Source organism: Hippocampus zosterae, chromosome 20 (genome assembly GCF_025434085.1).
Source record: "Hippocampus zosterae strain Florida chromosome 20, ASM2543408v3, whole genome shotgun sequence".
Classification (NCBI taxonomy): domain Eukaryota; kingdom Metazoa; phylum Chordata; class Actinopteri; order Syngnathiformes; family Syngnathidae; genus Hippocampus; species Hippocampus zosterae.
In genome coordinates, this window is record NC_067470.1 from 5,347,294 (window position 1) to 5,365,735 (window position 18,442).

At 44.1% G+C, this 18,442-nt stretch overlaps 1 long non-coding RNA gene across 2 annotated transcripts in view; it reads left to right on the plus strand.

Annotated features, from left to right (window-relative positions):
• The window catches only part of LOC127593360 (uncharacterized), a 59,313-nt gene that overhangs the window by 32,112 nt on the left and 8,759 nt on the right, over nucleotides 1–18,442 (plus strand). The window contains exons 7-8 of one of the 2 annotated variants that reach the window (XR_007960388.1): nucleotides 13,521–14,474; nucleotides 16,514–16,604. This is a non-coding gene — a long non-coding RNA (uncharacterized LOC127593360). Of the gene's footprint in view, nucleotides 1–13,520; nucleotides 16,605–18,442 lie in introns of both variants that reach the window. The other variant, XR_007960387.1, reaches the window with a different exon arrangement.

Genomic DNA, 18,442 nt, shown 5'->3' on the forward strand with positions numbered 1-18,442 from the left:
ATTCAATACCTGATCCAAAGGATTATGGTGCTCAGACAGGACCCATATGATGAAAGGTAGCGAGAAAAAGTGTGTGGGATCTCATAAATGTGACACCTCGCTTACCTTGTCATATACTTGGTTTCCTGTTGCCGTCATGTCTAATTTGATGCAGGGAAACTTTCTCTGCAGGCACGATGCGCTCGTGTCATGGGCTTTTTCTGCAGGTGCAAGTTGCATATTACCAAAAGAGACAAATGGGACTCAAACGGAGCTTGAGGGCATCGCGGTCTTTCATTAGAATGCTGATCCCGTCAAATGAGCCTTAAAAACACAAACTTGGTGAGGAGGAGGTTGCTTGCCTCGTCAGGATTTTGCATTCATCCAACCGAAAGGGCAGTCCCGACTATCGTTTTTCCTTCTCTTGCTATCTTGCTATTGTTCTGCCCCATGGCTTCGTCAGCATTTTCCTCCCATGGGAAAGCGCGGGATTATGCAAGACTGGCGGCATCAAATGATAGGTAACTTACCCCTTCTCTTGTCTTTAAGTCTCTTAAATGCTGAGCGTGTATATCCGCGAAACCTGGAACAACACAACAGTCAAGTCAGGCGAGCACTGTGAGCGCGTACGTGCATGCGTGCGTCATTCACACACGCAGCAATGCTTTTTATGCATCAAGGTCAAAGCGCAGAAGAATACGTGCAGCTGATATAAGCTACAACGGCTATGTTGGGCATGGGGTATCTTATACGCCGTTACAGTGGATGTCCTTAATCCATTCTTGCATGTATTGTCAGTTTCTCGACGAAGCAGCAACATCAAATCCGTTGTGTTGAAATTTTCCTGCGCATGCTTTTCAACTCAAAGTGTATTGATTATTGGGTGTCAGCGAGTGAACCGTCGCTCAGGCATTGTGTCTTATCTGTGGCATTGGAACTAACCGTGTCCTTTTTAGTTGATGAAATCGCTCTCTCCCTGCCCTTTTAAACGATCCAGTTCAATACTTGTTCCGTGTGTTGGAGGTTTCTGATCCTTTGATTCATGTTGATGAACTTGTCTGCATTGCAGCTCATAAATCCTACCAAACCAGTTTGTTTGCATTTGACCAAAATCATAAATTATTCATTCGATTGTTTGCAATGCTTGTCGATTTGTTCACTGGAAATGTTGCCAGCACGGCAATTACAGAGATCCGGTTTAATACGGAAACATGGATCCAGCTGGTAAGCCAATGATCCAATAAACATACATTGCCTACTTTGCCAATTCAAATGGATCCAATATTACATCCAGTAAATACTTTGCTCTATTTAATAACACCATTAAAGTTTACTGTGCACGATGAAAAGACTACCCAGAGCCCTTGGTAGCAGTGCAAAAACAAAAGCGGATTGCAATTTGCCCCACATCATCAGTACGACTCTGTTTTATTGTCAGCGTAACGACCCATTGCGGTAAACAGCGTAATAATGCGGCTGCAGGTACGGCGCGTTTAATTCAGCCATTCAAGTTTGACGTTGTTTCATAGTTTGAGAATTACTAATGCATCTTTAACATTGCTGCGCTTGGTAAAATACATCAACAGTGCGATGAAACGTTGCAGCCTCTTCCTATGCACGAAGCGTCACCCTGAATTACACTTCGGTGGCTGCACAGTAAACCAAACAGGCTCAAGTCGAGCCTTGCAGGCAGTCAGTCCTTCTGCCCAGCAACACCTTATCCCAAGCATGACAGATAAGTGTGTATGTGTAGAGGGGTTGGGGGGGGTCGCTGAGGGGATGCGGTGTGCAAGGAATGGATGGCTGGGTTCGATGTTTGGGAGTGAAGGAGTGGTGGGCTACTTGAGCCTTAGCTGTGTAGGCACTCAAGTGTTTTCCTTGCATATTTTTCAGATTGAATAGTGCGTCTCCGCAGATTTAAAGTTTGGGTGTAGATTCTCCCGGTGTGTTTTTGTGTTTGATTTTCACAATAACAGATGGGCAATCTCGTAAAGCACACAGTAGCTTTGGCTTCATTTAAAATTATATCTAGTGTGGCAAATATGTAACCAACATGTAACTTGACACGGACAGAAATGTTGAAACAGGAAGTGAAATTGCTGCACAATAGTTGAGTGGCAAGCGCAATTGCGGGAAACACCTTGCCGACTGATGCATTGCTATAGGTTAAGAGGAGCCGCAGCTGGAGGTGGCGAGCAGCTATAAGGAGGAGGTGTGGCAGATGGTGGGGAAAAAGGAACTTTCAGTGGAGCAGAGTCCATGACAGTCAGGACACATGGGGGAAGGCAGGTGGTTCAGTCGTGATAAGGAATGAAAGAGGCACAGAGCCACACGGAGACTTGTGATGGCTTATTCTTAAAAGAACTGAACATGAGAACCCATGACTGGTTCCGGTCAGCAGTTGAAACAGATTCATGGATGAAAGAGAGGAGGGACGTGGCGTTGTCAGTGGTGGGGAATGCTCTTGGAAAGATAAAGGAGGAAGCTATTCCCAGGCTGCCCATTTCTATCTCTTTGTCTTTATACACCGCGAAAGCGATTTGAGATTAAACAAATCGACTGAAGGCTTTTTCAGTCTTTCATCTTAATTCCGTGAGTTTCACCCAAATGTGTTAGCTCTCGAAGAACTGGAATCATCCTAGTGTCTATTTTCACGGGCTCATCAGCAGAATGACTGATCAGTATTTCTTTTCCGCTGTCGTCTTGTCCTCTGTTAGATCTCATAAGAATAAAGCCCATCGGAGGCAATGCCCCCCAACCGAGCAGAGGTTTCTTCCGGCCTCTCGAGGGTGACACATGAACGCAGCGCTTAATTGCGTTGTTGTATTTGTACACAAGAAAAACCCGTGTATACTGTACATTGTTGCTGGTGGCGGTGTGTACTGTCACATAACATAAACTTATCTTTGTAAATACAGAGAGTATATGTTGAGGCCGCACTTTTACATCGAGCAACATCAGTTCTGTCTTCAATCTGTGAAACTACAACGAGACACCGTATCTATGATCATGGATACAATTCAGCGAAACTGTTAATCCTATACTCTGAAGAGTTATATCCATATCCTGAGCACCCCCCCCCCCCCGCACCCTCAAAAAAATATATATATAAATTTTTAGAAGTGCTTTGTTGTGGTGAGTTTTCAAAACTGCGGCTTCAAATCATATGCTACAAATCAAGCTGCGGATGTTATTTTCACAAGAATAGTCGATACTCTATATGATCTCACAATGCCGGATGGAAGAGTAAACACCAACGTAATCAAATAAATAAATAAATACATCCCACAACATGAAGAATCAATTGAATTAGGTCTGTTGTAACATCAAAATCACATTGCGATGCGGGTTTGGGTAAGAGCTGGCTCCAAAACGCAACAGATGTTTGAGCAGGAGATGACGGGTTTTCAAATCTTGTTAAATCAGTCTCGTTTGGCTCTGTGTGTGCAATTGTGGGCGCGTGCGCCGAAAAGGGACACGAGATCATCAGATTAATAACTACCTCTTTTATTAAGAAAACACCGTGACTTTGTTTGTTCATCTGAGCATGACCAACTAAGCCAATACACTCGCCGCCGCAGAGCTGATTATTGTCCATTATGTTTGTTTGGAGGACTTCGGTCGGACCCAAACGGATTAGGGCTGATTTAAAAGACTAAAGAAAGAGGGGATTTGAGGGGAGTGTGCGGTTGTGTACAGAAGCGGTTCCTGAAAGTCGGAAGCAAACACTTTTAAATCAGTCTGGTACTGTATAGCCTTGTTGCCTGGTGACTCTGTTGCTAGCTGCTCTGACAATGCAAGAGGATAATGAAATCTCTTGCTGTTCCAAGTCTCCAGGCAATGTCACAAACAGAAGAGGGGGAAATAAATAGACTTCAAGTCTTTGTAGCCTGTGGATTACAACTCACTTAATAACCCCTTTTGCTCTTTGGGACATTATCAAGTATGACAAGAGAAAAAGAATCAATTCCCACCGGAACCTCTGCTAGTACTGTAAAAGTTGCCTGTTATATATATTGTGTGCGTGTGTGTGTGTGTGTTCACTTTTAGTTCATGCAAAATCACATGAGAAAACACTAATAACGACAAGGAATGGGGAAAAAATGCAGGCACTCAATGGCCACAAGAACTTAAAAATTCAAAGTGAAGCAGTAGGAGGAGCTATAAATGGGACATTGGCTTCATTTATTTAGTATTGAACCTTATTCTTAGCATTATTTCTTAGTGCACTGCACTGTATTCCCTTCATCATATACACACACACACACACATACCCTGGACGGTTGGCAGCCAATCGCAGGGCACTGTTTGTTTCCCTTAACTTCATTTTCGTCGCATTGAACTTTGATCGCAGTCAATTTGAGTAATATTCTAGCCAGTCTATTGTTGCTCACTGGCAATTTCAGCCGCTCTGGTAGGCTTCTCTGTTCATACCTGTCATTAGTGAAGAGGAGGCTCTTCCTCCTCTGGGCAAGTCACCTTGTGGAAGGTGTGAGGAGAATCTATTACAGCCACCTTTGGGTTTCTTCTCAGGGGCGATGAGAACCTATGAGGATCTCCGTTCGTTTTTGCTGCATGAATGTGAATGTATCCATGGCATGCCCACTTTGCCTCACTATTTATTTTAAACATTATTTTCACTGCTGCCACTCACTGACACTTTGTCTGATTATTTATTTCTCTTCCTTCCTTCATTTTACGTAATCTATTCTGTACAGACTTGGCGGCGTGGCAATTACTAGGAGCAAAGGAAACAACATCCGCGTTGAAAAACAATACCAGAGAAATACAGGACTGTCAAGTGATGACTTGGGGCTCGAGCACGCAGACGCGATAAACATTATCATGCATAGCTGCGTCGTGTTATTTTGTGCGTGTGAAAGCATCCTCGCCGTGCTTCATATTAGCTGTTGCGTTCATTAGCTCGGTGAAGGGATTAGACCTTCAGTCGATCAGAGTGACGGGTTAAAATGTGACTCCCGTCTGTCTTGTAATTACGTAAACTAGTGAGCGAAGACCAATGTTGAACAGAGTTCTGCTTCGGAGTTTCTAACTCCTGCTTAACATTCTGGTAAAAGACAAGTCACTCTAACGTTGTCAATGTCACGCTGGCGGCTGCGGTGCATCGTTGCCATTCCAGACGCCATTCGTAACTTTGAAGAAACGGTCTGTAGTGCAAAACTCCTACCACTTGAATTCAAAGGAATCATCTTTCAATGGTATTGGCAACCAGGGGTGGGAGTTGGGGGGGGACCCTTGTGTATCCATGGTTACGTTGGTTTTATTGCTGTTTGTTTTGGGCAGTAGGCGCAATAAAAGTGCTGTGAGAGAAATGAGTAGGCACCGGGTGCAGTTCCAAAAGGAAGCTCATAGAATTCTGGTGAAAAAAAAGCCCTCCTTTTCAAAGCCATCTGCTTTCTAAGGGTCTCGTGATTGGATTGCCCATGAATGCACGCGTTCATCATGTTTTAGTTTTCCAATTAAGATTCAGAGTGCAAGAACCCTCATGTCTGCTATTAAAAAAAAAAAAAAGCCAAATGGAAAATTAAGGGTCTCTAGGAGCAGGCTTGATCAAGCTTGGCCTCATTTCGGTGTTAATGAAATATAGCAGCGACGATTCATGCATGTTCAGAGGAGGGGGGAAAGGGGAAAAGTGCACGGTGAAGGCAAAATAGGGTGTGTCAAGGCACAAAATGCACGTGAAGGCTTCATTTATTCGATGGTGGAAATCGTACACGTTGTCATGGTGAGAAATGTTTCTTGATGCTGATCATGTATTGTCGGACATCTTTTGAAGACGAGTTCATCTTAAGGGAGAAATACTTGGCATGTCCAGTCCAGACTGATCACCGATGGGGAGTTGGAACACACACAAATTGACACAAACAAAAGGGCACAGACAAGGTGGAACATTATTGTTCAATGCTGAACACTGTTGAATGTTGATGATGTGGCTCAAGGTTACAGTGAGAAATCAAGACAGGACAAAGCTTTTCTGCATGCAAAGTTCTTCACCGGGAAACATATAGCATAGTCTTTTATTTTTTAGATGCTGCGTTCTTTTTTTTTTTTTATAGGTTATTTATAACTTTCGGGAGCCGATGATGATGTGCTAAAAGGTGTTATGATGCGAATATGCATATTTTTTGCTTTCCATGCATCCATCATGTGATTCCGCATTGTTAACGTTCAGGAAAGTGTTGAAATGTACATCAGTGAAAAGAAATGACACGCTGCTTCTTCCGATGTATTTATTTATTTATTAATTATCAGTTTGCCACGATAAATACTGACTCGGATTGTAAATGATGAATATAAAGTATCAAACACCTTCTCGAATCAAGCAAATAATAAGGATGAAACACAAATGTGAAGTTAGGAGAATTATGGATGGTAGAATTGACCTAAACCATTTTTTAATTTTTTTTACATTTCAACGAACTAAATTTAGAGGAGATAACACATGATGCCAAATAATCGAGGTCCACCAAATTAAGACATTTGATTCATCAGTGAGAGTGCGAGCGTTAGGGGAAGGGCTCCCGTGAGAGCTGGACAGGGGATGGTGGGGGGGGGGGGGAGGGGTCGGCATCGCACGGTGAGCTGCACTCATTTAGGTATTCACCCTTGGAGGACCCGAACTCCCTGATGTCTGCCACTCATAAACTAAGTTCTGATGAGAGAGAGGCTTTGTCTTGTACTTGCAATGAGATGCCTTTCTAAACATTGTGGTTAAAAATGCAATTATAATCTATATTTTTTTTAAAACATAGGTTTGCTTGTTACTGAGTACACACAAAAAAAACCTGAATTAATTCTCAGGCACATTTCAGCCACATTGTGAAAAATCTGAAGTTTGAAATGAAATGTTCATGATGGAATTGCTGTCCACCTGCCACCCCAAATCCTGCAATAGAAATAAACTAGAGTACGCATCTGGTTTATTGATGTTATTTTCTGAAATGTAATTGTACTCTTTGATTTCCTGTCGAAATGTATTAGATGATTTTTTTTCCCCCCCCTGGGTGAATTTGTTGTTTGCAAATAACGAGGAATAAACTTGAGTAAATGTAACCACCCAAACTGCAGCAATAATGATCATTCATGGTGACAGCGCAACACTTATCCAGGCTCATATTCATCATCTGCTTTTCCGTAGGCGTGTTCAACAAATTGGACGGGAGACGTGTCTCTCCAATTATTATTTAGCAGACTGTGAGGAGGTGCCACAAAAGCTAAATGCACCCTGTGCGTGACTTATGCAGCAAACATGAAATTAGACACACATCAGTGTCCAAGGGCAGACAAATGAGATGACGAAATGCAGTCAAGCGTCGAAATCCGAAAGCGCAACATTTGCCGCGTTTGAGCCGTTCCTGATTGCTATCGATTTGACCGCATAGGAAATTTTATTTTGAAATGGATTTTGGGTGAACGATGACACCAGATGCTTTAAAAAAAAAAAAAAAAACTCTCTTGATTCATTAAAAAGTCACTGTCACCGGAGACGAGGTGGGGACGGAGGTTAATCCTTGCTCATAATGTGTGTGTGCGTGCTTGTGTGTGTGTGTGTGTGACACAGCTGAATGATCCACCTCATGTCTCTGAGGGGTAATTAGCTTTGGCGTAGCCTGTCGGTGTTGTGCAGGCCTCCCCTTTCCCAAGACTCAGCTGGCTGTGTCAGGGCAGAGGCAGAACTGCGTCTGTGGGGAGAATAGCAAGCAGTTTGGACGAGGAGGTCACGTCCCAATAATATGCCCGTCAGACTCGGGTCTTTGTGCAAGAAAGATGTCTGTTATCTCCCCTCCTCTTCTTTGTGTGTCTTTCTTTTCACGGCCACCTTACCATTTTTGGGAACTTTATTCTCTCGTGTTTTTTTCTTCTTCTTCTTCATGCTTTTCATCAACATTTCTGACACATTTCGGACATTGACTGTTTTTCCTTGATCATTTCTAATCCATCTGTCCGTCTGTCATCGATCACAGGGTGTTAGTATAAAGCAGCTGGATCTCTCTCTCTCTCTCTCTCTCTCTCTCTTTCTTTCTCTCATTCCTATATAAAATCATTTCATTTCTGTTTCCATCAATCCTTTGTCTTTTCCTTCACTCTTACATTGATTTTCCCAAACACACGGAGCATGATGCCTATCAATATTTCCAGCCGCGATGGCCAACAGCCATTCACCGGCGGTTTGAACACGAAACTCGCTCATTCGAATGTTAACACACTGGGGCTTGTATCTACCCACCCAGCCTCTTATATAATTCCACTAACGTTGTTCATTGCTGGCCGCCATATGGTCCGCTGCGTGATATGATCAATTGTCAGTCTTGTGTTTTTAAAGAGAATCCATCGTGGATAAATTGTCGGTGCCATCGATACAGCAACGACATGAAATTGTGACTCTAAAACACAAGTTAAGCACAACATCATTTCAGAAAGTTGAATACACTATTCCTTGTTCCAGTTTCAATCGAAAGGTTTCGCCATGGAACTCCTTGATTCAATGTCGTTACTTTGATATCGGATTTCCCGATTTAAAGAATTGATTCTAAAGTCAGAGAAACTAGAATTAATTGTGAGTTCTCAAGAGGTCACCGTCATGTGTTTTAAAGCAACCTGCCCTTATTCGCCAACTAGATTCCAACGGCTCTTCCATAGATGCATTGTCAGGATAGTCTTTAGTGTTGACATTTTTCACAGAGTAGTCAGGGCAAGCAGATACATAAATGGCTCATGGTATGGAGCGAAATTGATTAAGCCTAAGGCCATTGGATGTTCTTTGAAAAGTGAAACTTTAATGACAAGAATTGAGTTTGGAGAGTGTAATTAAGGAAGTGAAAGTGGGGTCGCCAAGCCTCATTAAAAAGGCTGACTCTTATTCGGTGTCCGTAAACAGACAGCTTGGTTGACTATCACGATGCCATTTCGCTAATGATCGGTTCAGCACCTTTAGCCATAACCCCAGAGTGCCAATCACACGCACACACACACACACACACACACACACACACACACACACACACACACACACACACACACACACACACACACACAATAGTGTTGTTTGTGGATGCTTGGATGGGGAGTGGTGGGGGGGAAAGGCCATTCCGCGGAAGTAAGAAGGGATCTGCCATCTGTTTGAGCTTTTGATTTGGTGTCATCAATACTTCGGAGGCTAACTCGTATTGAAATTGAAACTTGCTGCTCACCACATCATAAATGATGTATCGTCCGCACTGTGAAAATGGCATTTTTGGATCGTAAAACAATTGTACGTGGAATACAGAGTTCTATTGTAGCTTCAATAGACGCGGATGATTAGTGAGCGTGTCACCCGCCCATTCTGACAATTTAGCATGATAAATGTATGTCTTAATGACTTCCCTTGTAAGGATAAAGCCGATCGGAAAATGGATGGATAATGACTGTAGCGAACAAATAAACACAAACGTAAACACCTGAGAGCGAAGGCTCCCCAGGGCTGGATGGATTATTTTTCTCCCACATTCATAAGACACTTGTTACAACATTTGAAGAATACATTTTGTTTGTTTGACCTTAAAAGGAAGTGGGAGCAAATGTACAGATGGATGGATGTGGCCGTGACAAGTATTTGACAAGTTCTCCCTACAGCAGTGCACGGCTCGCAAAATGTCTGGATCATAAATCGTGAAACAAACATAAACACTACAGCAGATCGGGAATTACCCCTCCAACCCCCCACCCGGTAGCCAGTGTTGACCTTGAGGCGGGAGCTCCAGCCACAGCAGAAACGAGGGCTGCCCCACATCCTGACATCCCTTAATGAATGTGACATTTAGCTGATATTTGCATGATGTTAAATCAGCATGCTGAAACACTCAGCTTCAGATTAGACAATGCTCAGCAAACGCACACAATCCATCACGCAAAAGATTTACTACAGGTGACCCATGACGCTTCGCCAGGAAACCCACTTAGTCCTGCTTCCTCTATAACCTTCATTTAAAATGTTACACACACGCACACACACACACACAACTTATTTACAAAGCATTGGAGCGAAACACAGAATCTCTGCAGGGAGAAACTTTCAATCCCAACCGTCACCGGATGAAATTGCATCGGTGACAAGTGGCAAAATATCAATCAGAAGTAATTTCTTCCCACCGCCTCGGAATGTCGGCTCTGCAGCAGAAAGTTGACCCTCTGTCGTTCCACATTTGTTTAGCCTCTGCGTCATCCACTACGCTGACTACAAAACACTCCAAGATGTTGCTGTGGCGCCAGCAACGTGAGAATATAAAGCAGCGAGGTCATTTGTGTGTCACGCCCTGCTCGGTGTTGCTCAAAAAGGACTTGAGTAAAAGCCGCAGATGGGTAGAAAAGTGAAGGCCATATTGATTGCTTCTTATATTAATCATATCATGGCAATAACCAAAGTCGACCGTCAACGCCCCTAATGGCAATGTTGTGTGAGCGGCAGACAGCTATGACCAATAATAGTGCTTCCATCAGCAGGTTGGGGCCCAGACAGCCTTGGGAGGCCCGCCGGAGTGACTGTTAAGGATTTAACTGATTGGTATTACTGGTTCCAGTAGAATGAATGTCACTCCAGCAGTCAACACCGTCTTTGCACGCGTCTCAAATGTCAGACCGCATCCAACGCCGGGGTCGCCTGCAGACCAAAACACTGAAGCGCCCGTGAAATGATTCCTTTAGCTCCCCGTGCAAAACACGGCGGTTGGGTATGTTGGAATAGAAATGTCAGGTCGTTAATAACTAGTATCACCGCCTTTTTGCATTTTCTATACCTGAGGCAGAGAAAACGCCGCTTGCTTGAATAGATTTGTTTCTTGCCGGGTTACGGGGAAAGGTGATAAGAATGGCATTTGAAGTTAAAAGTCAAGTGCGGATGCCGGTCCGGCGGCACTTTTCCAAGTAAAATAATATAGTCATTTACAGAGGCGGTTAACGTGATGCGGTGAAATGGTTGTAGCAGCATTCTCGTAATGAAAAATTCCAATGCAACTGAAACTGCACATTGCCATATTGCTTTTGCGTCAACTGTTCACGCAAGAAACGTGTCACGACACACAGTGTGCGTTGATTTTCTTGTGTTCGTTTTTTGTGATGTCACAAGGGAAAGGCAGCCAGTGATGGCAAATAGTGAAGAGATGACATTAGTAATTTTAGTAGCCGCCATTTTTATGCCAATTCTATTTTAAACGTGTTTGGGTTTTTTTTGTAAATGTGTTTAAATATCGTGTTTCTTCTTAAGTGAAGCATACTGAGCATTGATCGGATGAGCTGATCACAAAATGAAGGAAATGTTCAAAATATCAGCGTGTGATGTTTTTAATCAATAGTAAATTAAAATCATTGCAGCACAGGAATGCGGCGGCGTGCAACTGATTACTTCTCACAATTCACAATAGTAAAATACTTTTTATGCTTGCGTGGCGGGTAAGAATGTTGATCTGCTCTTGAAACATTGCCTGATTAGTTTAAAAAAAAATGAATCGCAAATGTGCCACAGTAAGTACATTCATTTCCATCTCAACAATAACCAAAAAAGCAAATGTGAAAATAAAGAAGAGAGACGGTCTGCTCCCATGCTCATTTACACTTGTGTCCGCTGCATCTGCTTTCCTGGTGACCCCCCTCAGGTTGTGTGTCTGTTCATCACTCTCTCCAAGATATCTGGGCGCCGAGAACTCATCTGCGGGCTTCCTCTGGAGCCTCTTGAGAGGGCCACAAAGGCTTCTAATTATCCCTGACCTTCTGGCTCTCCCTCAGCTTGGCTCCCTCTCGGGGCCCCTGTGGCTCACTCAGGACGGCTTTCTCCTCATGAGTTCCACATCTCCCCGGTTTGCCCCATCTCACCTCCAAAATAACCCCGCAGCTTGGCCCCAGCCGCTAATTGCTGCCATTTAATAGACAAAGCCTGTGTTTGGTGCAAGGCAATCCTTGAAGGTCAGTCAAGGAGAAGTGCTCAGCCACCTGCATTGTCTGCTCGGGCGTGTGGGGTGTTTGCAATCACTTTGGTCTGAATAGGTAAAAACAAATCTGATACATAAAAAAAAAACTGACTGTTAAAGGACCGCCTCTGAAAAACGTAAGGAGAAATGTGAGGATGAGCAGATTAGAAAATGGATGAATGGATGGATCTTCCAAACTCTCCTTTGACAAAATGGTTTTTAAAAAATGCTGTGTATGAATGCCCCTCTAATAGTTATTGCAGCTGCATTAAATTCATAATTCAATAACGTTACATGATCTTGTCAGCAGATGATGGATGAGTTTTAGACAAGCTGAATTTTACTTGATACTTCAAGCGTGTTATAGCTTAAGCAGTGTTTGTTTATTTTTGTTTATTTATGGTTACGCATGCATCAGAAATATCTGAACGTTGTTGTCAGTGATCAAGACAAAGTGTCACGCTTTTCAGAATAGCGATTGATCACCTTCCTGAAAGGCAGCCTTGCCGCTTGCACTGGCCCACGATGAAGAAACCGAACCCCGAAACCGATAACTTGTGTAGTTGCTGCTCTAATTTTATTGCTACGGCATCAGAGGCCCATAAACGTTTTTGAAATGATAGCGTTTCCACCTGCCACAAACCACCAACCATCTGGGACTTTTTTCTCTTTTTCATTACACATCATTGCCGTAGATCAAAATGTCCAGTGAGTAACTTGACCAAAAAAAAAAAAAAACATCACATTGAAGGCTGCAATTATTTACCTCCTCATGTGGAGTATCAAAATAGACATCAGGAAAAAAAGGGGCTGGCACTATAAAGCATGTCAGTTAATATCAGTGCGTCAGAGCCCTGTTATAAATCATCCTCATCACTCCACTGTCGCACTCTGTCTCTCTTGCTGAAACCTTGCCGGTCGCTAAGAAAGGGTTGCCAAGGAAACCGTGAATGAAATACATCGGCAGTGTCTTGACAGGTGGTTTTAGGGACTTCATCATGCGACACTGGAAATGTCCTGTATACACTCAACACACTGATAATCAATGGCAAAGTTGATATTTTGATACCCCAAAGCTCACCATTTTCAAGCAAGATTCGGGGATTCTTGCTATGATGCTTGCGAGAGCTCCAGGTTTTTTTTTTTTCTCAAAATGTAACACTGCATGACTAACCTTGAATACTCGTTTTCAACCGTAACAGGAATGACAAATACATTGCAGAGCATAAACAGTACCGTGTTTGTTGAAGTGACCTTGACTCACATGAACATTTAAGCTTCTCACCAAATTAAGCATCAAATCCCTTAGCTACTGTTTAAACAACTCTTCATAAAAACAACATACTCTGAGCGATGTGTTTCACAAAATCAACTAACGGTCTGGGTTTTCCGTCAGCAAGTTCACTCACGATCTCAAGTTCTAGTGTACATCTTCGGTGACAATAGAGTTTGCCCAAGTGATGCTGTATGGCGACTGATGAACGAGAAAAAAAAAGGTGTGTTTTTTCATGGCGTGAAAGAGTGATTTGTTTTGTTCTTGTGCACCAATGTTATCTTGTCATTTTTCTACAATTACAGGTGAACAACACAAGACCAGAATCCCCCGGTTCATCCATAATAGATCAAGCGATGTGCTAGCTGCTCGTAACGGATCACCCTCGGAAAAGGGGCCTTAAACGACTCGCCGCATCTTGGCGCTCGTTCCAGCGAGAGGATCGAGGACCCATATGACAAGGATTGGGAAGCCGAGGCAGAACAAAGCTGCTCAAATATTGATCGCTGGTGGAGGTGTGGGGTGTCTTTGAGGTGTTTAGTCTCAGTCAGACAGCCGCCCGTGGGACTTGGTGGCGGGTTTAAAAGGCTATGCAGCCAAGAGTGTAAGTGCAGGCAGGCTTCGTGTGCTTTATCCACCTTCCGCTGTTGATTCAGGCAGAACAGAAGAGCCACAAGTCCTCTGAGGGAATGGTGCATCACCAGAACCGTCGCATTGATCAGTGAGGATTGAATGAGTTGGGTACTGAAATCATTGGAGGCCATCCAACTTACTTCTCCCGAGCCAACTTTTTATTTCTGCAGGCATACAAACAAAATTGTGACAGAAGCAGAGTGACTATCTAGTTGATTTAATCTAATCAAGCACCCATTATATTAAGTCTAATGTTACTCTTAACGACCAATGGCCTTATTAAATGTGTATGACAAAAACCTGCAAACCTTAAAAAAAAATAACAGAAATAAAAATACATTTAGCAACTTGTTTCACATTTGGAATGCCTACAAATGGTTGTTTTCTGAAGCGTGAACATAATGACGGGACACGCATATTATCAGGGGCAGGTTGGAAAATGAAAGCACTTGCTTGGCTCCGCAGCTCATCTGGCTGTTCTCTAATTAAACGAAACTTTTTTTGATGAGCCCCCAACTTCTACTTCACCTAGGTAAGCTGCCAACGCCGCTCCGCCTTGCTTCCCGTGCTCTCAGAGCTGATTTGGATGACTGCCACCGATTCCCTGCATGTCAACACAGCATCAGGTGCATTTCGACTCATTCCGTGCCCATTTCAAATTTCCATCCTCGGTACTGCGGGCTGCTGAAGGGCGACGGCTGGCCAAACATCTCCACTTTGCCAGAGTGCCGGCACAAGCCGCAGATGCACACGGGAACACGGGGTCCCTTCACCCTGCTGGCACGAGCCCCGGCCTGGCCATCTGGTGCTTCAAGAACGGGTGCCAGTCACCCATCACGCCTGCCCTCCTATCTTCCTGAAAGACACGGCCCTCCGACGCGAAGGTCCTTCCACCGGCTTCACAGCTCCTCACCGCCTCTCTGCCAACGTACTTATCTCCCACCGGGGACACTGCCCACAAAACAGCAGAGTGCCAGCGTGTTAGAGTTGTTCAGAATCAGCTCGCGTGTGCAAAGTGGAGCCCCGCGCGGAGCTGGGATGTCCTGAATAAGTGAACTCGGCTTGCCATTTTGGCTGCTCCAGAAAAAGAAGAATGTCTGTTGAATGCACAATCACTCGCCGCTTTGTCTTGTCCATTCACGCCATGCTTGAAGAGGCGTAAATGTATCGCCGGGGAAGACAGGCTTGTGTCAACACTCGCATCAATCCATCCCCTGTCACTCAAAGATGCCATGAAAGAAACCACAACTGGGAACGGAGGACGGAGACATTGATTTGACTGATGAAATTCCCCTCGACATTAGCACGTTCGACGAAGCCCGTCGATATAGCAGAAGTCCTTTCTTCTATCAGACAAGTTGTCCTTAAAAGTGATGTCACACGAGTACCCTCTACTCAATGCCGATACAAAACTGAACAAAATATCAGATTTATTTCCCTATCGGGTTTCCTACATTTAGCCTACCTTTGTCTTCGAGTGGGTGTGCGTTACACTCTTGTGTGTTTTCAAGTCGCAGGTTGATCAGAAAGCTGATGTGCAGTTGTTCTTGACTGCATTAACTCACCTTGCACAGACAATTATCTCATGATTTCTGATGAGTCGGTCCCGTGCTTCAAAATGTTAAAGCATGTTTTGCAACCCACTGATGGTCTTATCTGGAAATTCCTAACTACTTCCATTTGCTCCGCAGTCACGCACGGTTATATCTAAAACTTGTGAAGATGGCGTAAGCCAGACCGTCGACTCGACGCCAGCCGGATTTTCTCGCTATTTGATCCGTTTTAGATTTGTGTTCTTAATGTAAGCTTCGCACCTGGACCAAATTCCAGAAAACTGTTTGCACGTGTGATGGATCTTTGACTTTAACACACATTCTTCTTCAGCAGACTTTGTTAACGGCACTTATTAGCCTTGCCATCTTCCTCCTCCTCCAACAGCATCTAAGTAGCTCTTCAAAGATAGCGTGCGCCCCCCATTGTATTCCAGCAAACAAACGCCACTACATTGCCCTTTAGACCTTTTAAAGATGAACGGAGGCGAAAGTCGCCAGGAGAATATAACACGGGGATGCATTTGTTGTGTTTGATATCATCGACATGGAGAGGACAATCGAGGCGCAGAGGGACGTCTCAATGGGAGAGTTCACGACAAATGTTTTTAGCACAAATACGCCACTTTGTTCCCTTTGCTGGGATCTCTCGATGTGAAGAGAGCAAGTGATTGCGGTGCTAGAGTTTGGGAGAATGTTTGCGTCACCAAGTGGAGTAATCACCACTTTAACGATGTAAAGGTGCCGTTCAACGTTTGATGGCTTTCAGCTAAGAAGTGACGCCGTTTGCTGACGTTTCATCGTTTAAGTTGGTTTAAGCCAGTTACTGCTTTCTGGTACCAGGAAATGACAGTTTCCAATCATGGCTATGAAGCACCGAGGCAACTTCACTCTGTGGCGAGAAAGTACGAGTTTTCTTTGGTTGGTCTTTGGAGTTGATTTATTACATACTAAACGAAACTTTTGTTAGCTGAGGATATTACATTTGCGACACAGTGAAGAGTGTGTCGCATCTCGTGAAATGCGATTTCTATGTTTTGTTGTGTGAACCTAAACTTTTGACCAGTATTATATTTGCCTCGCTGCATTTGTGTTTGAAAATGTGCCACCTACAGGGAACTGCACACCTAATTTACAAGGGAAGCTTGGTGATGAAGTGTTGCCCTCCCAGGTGAGAGTCTTCAGAATCAGTCAGCAGAAGGACAGGTGAGAAAACAAACAAACATCTGTTTGATCTGTTTTGAGATCTGGACTTCATATGTATAAACCTGCTATCACTGCTTCTGCACAGGGACTGCAGATAAAAATGAGCTTGTAGCTATTTCTGTTCCCCGTGACACATTCAGTGTGCATTGTCCCTGTGAAAGAAAGAAAGGAAGGTCTTCAACAAAACCACAGATACAAGGTCATTTCAAATATTTGAATAACAATGTTTTTTCTGTAAGGAGGGCGATCAAAATCCCACTTTAAATGAGAGTCAGGCAAGGGAAAAGATGGATCATAAATAAAATGAGTTGGCTGTGTATACTTTGTGTCCTTGGCCAACGATTGCAAGTGGAACGGCGATTAGTCTCCTAAGCGTTTTATCCGTCAAGATTACCTGCGCGATCGTTTTGCATCCCGATGATGCTTTACGCAGGACAAACGTGCAAAAGAAAGCATTCGGCAATCGGCTCTTGATCTCCGCAAAAGCCAATTTGTTCGTTGTTTTGCTTCTGCTGCACATCCACTGAGAAGGGAGTCACTTTGGTTTTCCATTTCCATCATCAGCACCAGTCAAGAACTCTTGATTGTCCCCAGTGAGTGAGTTATTTTCAATCATGATATGAGATTCATACAGTATCGCTCATGAATAAACATGGCCAATAAACACGGTCTTCCACCCCCCTTCCCCCTACATTGTTATAATTCTCACCTGCTGTATTAAAATGTGTAATCTGCTCACAATTGCAGCCTGAGTGATGCCTATTGTATCAACAATATCATAGCAAGCAACAAAGACCTAATTAGTACCTGCCTGGATATGATGAGGAATAATTAGCGGCGTCATGGAGAGTCAGTGACAGCAGTCTTACAGGCGGTACACGAGGCCCCGTGAATGGCATGAATCGCACAAAAAGGGCCTCCTTCAGCAAATATTTTTTTGGGGGGTGGGGGGTGGGAGGCTTATGAAATCCTTCTCATGTACTGAAGTCAAATATGGTATTCTCCAACGGTGTCCTGGATCTAGTAGGATGTCAGAGCCCGTTATGCCCTTGAATGTTCTTGGTATTGTATACCGGTACATCCAACAATTATTTTTTTTTTAATAGACATCTCATCTCATCTTCCGTACCGCTTGATCCTCACTAGGGTCGCAGGGGGGTGGGGGGTGGGCGGGTGCTGGAGCCCATCCCAGCCGTCTCCGGGCAGTAGGCGGGGGACACCCTGAATCGGTTGCCAGCCAATCGCAGGGCACACAGAGACGAACAACCATCCACGCTCACACTCACACCTAGTGACAATTTAGAGTGTTCAATCAGCCTGCCATGCATATTTTTGGAATGTGGGAGGAAACCGGAGAACCCGGAGAAAACCCACGCAGGCCCGGGGAGAACATGCAAACTCCACACAGGGAGGCCGGAGCTGGAATCGAACCCGGTACCTCTGCACTGTGAAGCCAACGTGCTAACCACTGGACTACCGGGCCGCCCTTTTAATAGACATGTCAATGATAAAAAAAAATGAGATCAGCCCAAAGATCTAGACAATATTCCAAAGCAAGTGCAATTGATAGGTGAGGGGGCAGTTGCTCATGCAGATGAAATAGGGTAATAATCTGTCAAGGCACAACACAAGCTCTGGGTAATGGCACAACACTGCAATCTGGTCCTCTGAGTGGAGGGCGGGGGATAGCGAAACGAGCATCCTCATTTCAACTCACCCCCGAAGAGAGGATGAGTGAAGCTGACAGCCAGCAACAAGAAAGACAAAGAGGGGCTGCTTTGGCAAACCTCACATTCAAGAAATATACCGTCAACTGGAGGAAAGGGATCCCCCCCTCG